The sequence below is a fragment of the Mandrillus leucophaeus genome, unplaced genomic scaffold (assembly GCF_000951045.1).
Source record: "Mandrillus leucophaeus isolate KB7577 unplaced genomic scaffold, Mleu.le_1.0 Scaffold206, whole genome shotgun sequence".
Taxonomy (NCBI): Eukaryota; Metazoa; Chordata; class Mammalia; order Primates; family Cercopithecidae; genus Mandrillus; species Mandrillus leucophaeus.
In genome coordinates this window covers 1,072,930-1,078,400 of record NW_012102099.1, presented here as the reverse complement: position 1 = coordinate 1,078,400, position 5,471 = coordinate 1,072,930, and positions in this window count along the sequence as shown.

Here is a 5,471-nt window from a genome sequence, read left to right as displayed (position 1 = left end):
AGACAGTCTTGCTCTGTCGCCCAGGCTGGAGTGCAATGGCGCGATCTCGGCTCACTGCAACCTCTGCCTTCCGGGTTCAAGCAATTCTCCTGCCTCAGTCTCCTGAGTAGCTGAGATTATAGGCACTCACCACCATACCCAGCTAATTTTTTGTGTTTTTAGTAGAGACCGGGTTTCACCATGTTAGCCAGATGGTCTTGATCTGCTGACCTCATAATCCGCCTGCCTCGGCCTCCCAAAGTGCTGGGATTATAGGAGTGAGGTGGCCCACGCCAGCGTGCCCAACCGCTAATTTTTTAATTTTAATTTTTAGGGATGAAGTCTCTCTACATTGCCCAGGCTGGTCTCAAACTCCTGGTCTCAAGGGATCCTCCCACCTTGGGCCCCCAGGATGCTAGGATTACAAGTATGAATTACGTTGCTTGGTCAAATGTATGTTTTTAAATAAGTGTGCTGCGGGCAGTGCACCAGCCACTGTGCTAAGCACAGATGATACAAATAAGTAACATAAAACCCGGTCCTGGGACCTACTGGGGTAGTCTTGGTCTGTCAAGGGATTTTATGACCTCCTCCTGGCTCTAAGACTTTAATATCACTGTTTTCTTGGCCAGGCATGGTGGCTCACGCCTGTAATCCCAGCATTTTGGGAGGCCAAGGCAGGTGGATCATTTGAGGTCAAGGAGTTCGAGACCAGGCTGACCACGATGGTGAAACCTCGTCTCTACTAAAAATATATTAAAAAAATTAGCTGTCCGTGGTGGCACATGCCTGTAATCTCAGCTACTCGGGAGGCTGGGGCAGGAGAATGGCTTGAACTCGGGAGACAGAGGTTGCAGTGAGCCGACACCGCACCATTACACTCCAGCCTTGGCTACAGAGCAAGACTGTCTCAAAAAAAAAAAAAAAAAAAAAAAAAAAGTACTGTTTTCTTTATCTCAGTGTTACTATGTATGGGCCTTACAGCTGGGAAAGCATTTCACACCCATTCCCTGGGTGAACCCTCACACCAACCCTGAGGGAAGCAGGCAGGGAAACGAGGTCCTAAGGGTGAACTCACTTGCCCAAGGTCACACAGCCAGTTAAGTGCCTGAGGAGGAAGCAATTAGCAGCCAAATCCTGTCTGGCTTTCTTCAGAAAACATCAAAGATGTGAATTTAGAAGCCGTTAGCTTGATCCTCAGCTCTTAGAGCCTCCCTCAGGTCCCAGAGTTCCATCCATTCTGAACCTGGGCACTCCGCCAAGTGAGTCGCAGCAAGCACAGCTCAGGTGTTGGCTTCAGTCCAAGCCCCGCATCTTGTTTCTTCCTGAAAGGGGCGCTGGGATGCCACCTCCTTGCATTCTAATAAATAATTCCTTTTGCAGTCTTTTTATACAACCCCTCTTCAGCCCTCCTCCCTAAATGGTATTAAATTTCCAGGAAGACTGAACTCTCTCACCAGCACGACTTCTCACGTTTACAATGATTGCTTTGCTGGAGGACACCATGACCCCACTGATAAAGAAAGGAAAGACAGCCACCATTCATGGAGAACCTACTAAGTGCCAGGCATTGTCCCGCAGTGTATCTTTTTTTCTTTTCTTTTTTTTTTTTTGAGACAGAATCTTGCTCTGTTGCCCAGGCTGGAGTGCAGTGCTATGATCTCAGCTCACTGCAGCCTCAACTTCTTGGGCTCAAGCAATCCTCCCATATCAACCTCCTGAGTAGCTGGGACTACAAGTGTGCGCCACCATGGCCAGCTAATTTTTGTATTTTTTGTAGACACGGGGTTTTGCCATGTTGCCCAGGCTGATCTTAAACTGCTAAGCTTAAGCAGTCCACTCACCTTGGCCTCCCTAAGTGCTGGGATTACAGGCGTGAGTCACTGTGCCCGGCCCCAGACCATATTTTAGTTAATCCTCACAACAAACCTAAGCAGTTGCATTTCTAGCTCCACTTTGCACATGAGAAATGTGAGTCCCAGAGACATCAAGTCATGTGCCCTGGGTCACTCAGCTAACACATAAGGAATGGAGCTGGGATTCAAACTTTAAACCGTCTGGACCCCACGTCCATGCTTGTCATTTTCATAGTGCAGAGATGCACTGTCCAGTATGGTAACCACTAGCTGCATGTGACCGCTTAGGCATAAATTAATTAAAATTAAATAAATACAATTCAGTTTTTCAGTAGCACTAGACTTATTTCAAGTGCTCAGTAGCCACATGTGACTGTTGGCTGCCTTATTGGACAGCACAGATATAGAACATGTCCACCACGGTGGAAAGATCTGTTGGTCAGTGCTGCTCTCGAATGTGAGAGAAGAAAGAAAACATCATGATTTTACCCTTGCATGGGGAGCCAGGCCATCTGCCACTTGTCAGCTTTGTAGGGAGTCCATTGGAAGTTATTTCTCCTGGATGAGATCATAATAAAACCATCCGTGAGGCCGGGCGCGGTGGCTCACGCCTGTAATCCCAGCACTTTGGGAGGCTGAGGTGGGCAGATCATGAGGTCAGGAGATTGAGACCATCCTGGCTAACATGGTGAAACCCCGTCTCCACTAAAAAATACATGAAAAATTAGTCGGGCGTGGTGGCGGGCGCCTGTTGTCCCAGCTACTCGGGAGGCTGAGGCAGGAGAATGGCACGAACCTGGGAGGCGGAGCTTGCAGTGAGCCACGATCGCATCACTGCACTCCAGCCTGGGTGACAGAGCAAGACCCTGTCAAAAAAATAAAAATAAAAAATAATAATAATAATAATCCTTGGGTTTCTGGGCTATGTTTTACCTTTCTCCTGGTTTGGACTCCATTCAGCCTCACCCATGATAGATGCAAGCATGTCCTTTCCCACACTCCTCTGCTGCCACCCAATCGCCAGGTATATGGTGCCTTTCTCTGTCATACAGAATTTGGATTCTCTTAGCCACTAAAATGCGGCATCCTCACAGGATAACTCAGATGGGGACTGAGCAAAGTTTCATAACACAGTGGGCTTAATTCCAGCTGGGTGGTCCCTGGGTGACATGCCTGCCACTGGAAGAGGGTCCTCACTAAGTGACGTTGAGGAGGAGGGCTAACGGAGCTTCTTGCCAAAGGGGATGTCTGGTTATAAAGGGATTCTTCCCCCCCGCTTAACAACAGAACCCCCTCCTTATGTCTGGGGACTCTTTACTTTGTGAATCAAAGGCAGTCTTCCTCCTACCATAGAAGCCAAAAGGTCAGATGTTTGTCTTTACAGCTTCTACTGCAGGTAAGAGATGGGCATGTGATCAAGGATTGACCAATTAGGGCTTGGGTTACAGAAGTCGAGACTGGGGAATCCTTATGGAGAGGGAAAGTGAGAATGGTCTTGAGACAGTGCCCATGGCCAGGTGACCATGGTGAAAGCAGGGCAACCAGTGTTCTCACCAGACAGGTCTAGTAGTACGTGGTCCCGTGTGGCCTGGCCTTCCTTATTCCTGGCCACTTCTAGAAACTTCTTGGTGATTTTATGGCCTTCCTGTTACCCTGCTAATAAATTCCTTTTCTGCTACCATCAGAATTGGTTTCTACTACTGACACAATGGTGCTCGCTGGAATTACACCAGATCATTTGTAGGTTGGAGTTTGCTCTGGGGGAGGTAGGAAGGCAGGTCTCTGCTCTGGTCCATGTGATCTCTCCAGATCAGGACCCTTTTTTCCAGCCCCACTGGCCTCCTCCCTCTTGTTGCATCCTCATCATCTCTCCCCTTCATTGAACTGAGCAAATTTCCAGAATTGAGAGGTTTGGAAGCCCTGCTCTGACTTTTCAAAACTTCTTTCATTCCCTGAGTCTCCTCCCCAAGATTCTGGAGCTCAGAAAGTCCTTTCTCTATTTTTCAACTGAAATAACTTTCCTCTGAGCAATAAACACTTCACAGTCCAGGTTAGATGGAAAAGAGGACACAGTATGGAAAGGAAATGCTAGGAGTAGAAACATACTGGTAACATAGAAGTTACCCCATCATACTAGGGTGACCAGTCATCTTAGTTTGCCTGGACTAAGGAGTTTCTTGGGACATGGAACTTTTGGTGCTAAAACAGGGACAGACCTGTACAAACTAGAACAAGTTAGTCACCCTACACTGTACAGCTACAACTACTAATCCCATTCTAATACACAGCTTTATTCAACTTGCTAAGGACAGAATCATCAACAATGCTTTACCAAAGTTCTTTTTTCTGCCAGGTGCAGTGAGTGGGTCATGCCTGTAATCCCAGCACTTTGGGAGGCTGAGGCAGGCGGATCACGTGAGGCCAGGAATTCAAGACCAGCCTGGCCAACATGGCAAAACTCTGCCTCTACTAAAAAATACAAAAATGAGGCAGGTATGGTCGTACATGTCTGTAATCCCAGCTACTCAGGAGGCTGAGGCATGAGAATCACCTGAACCCGGAGGTAGAGATTGCAGTGAGCTGAGATTGTGCCATGGCACTCCAGCCTGGGCGACAGAGCAGGATTCTGTTTAAAAAAAAAAAAAAAAGAGTTGTTTTAATTTTCATTTCTTTAATATGAGTAAGCATAAGTATCTTTCCTTTTCCTATGTTTAAAAGCAATATTTTCTATTCCTTTTCTCTGAACTATCTGTTCATATCTTTTACCTACCTATTTAAAAAAAACCTACCTATTTAAAAAAATGTGCAATTTTGTTACATGCATAGAATGTGTAATGATAAAGTCAGGGTATTTAGGTTATCTATCACCCAAGTATTTATCATTTTTATGTGTTGGGTACATTTCAGGTTTTCTAGCTATTTTGAAGAACACAATACATTGTTGTTAAATAGCAGTAAAGACATCCAGTTAAACATAGTGGATTGATGACATGTATTTATTTTTTTCTCCCTCGAAACCCACCTATATGGCAATAAGGAATAAAAAAAAATGTATTAACCCAGAACATTAATAGGAATGAAAAGGAGACATGAGTGGCTCAGGAATTTCAGCAAGTTTTTGGAAAACAGAGATAGAAGGGGAAGTAGTAACTGACTTACTAGGGGAAGGAAGTTATGACCCAAATGTCTGCAGGGAATATTGATCTGATGACTAAAAGGTGAGCCCAGATTCTTTCATAGAAGCGATAGACATTAAAAATAAAGATATGATAGAAATCTCCCACAGAGTAGAACAAAAGAGCCAAAAAGAGGGACAATAAGAGAAAAACAGAGAAAATTAGAAACTCAGTTTGGAAAGTATAACTTCTGACTAAGAGAAATTCCAGAAAGAGAAAAAAAATGGAGGGGAAAGCCAAGTCTGGTGGCTCATTCCTGTGATCCCTACACTTTGGGAGATGGAGGCAGGGGGATTGCTTGAGCCCAGGAGTTGGAGACCAGCTGGGCAACACAGTGAGACCCCATTTCTACAAAAAATAGAAAAATTTGCCGGGCGTGGTGGCTCAAGCCTGTAATCCCAGCACTTTGGGAGGCCGAGACGGGCGGATCACGAGGTCAGGAGATCGAGACCATCCTGGC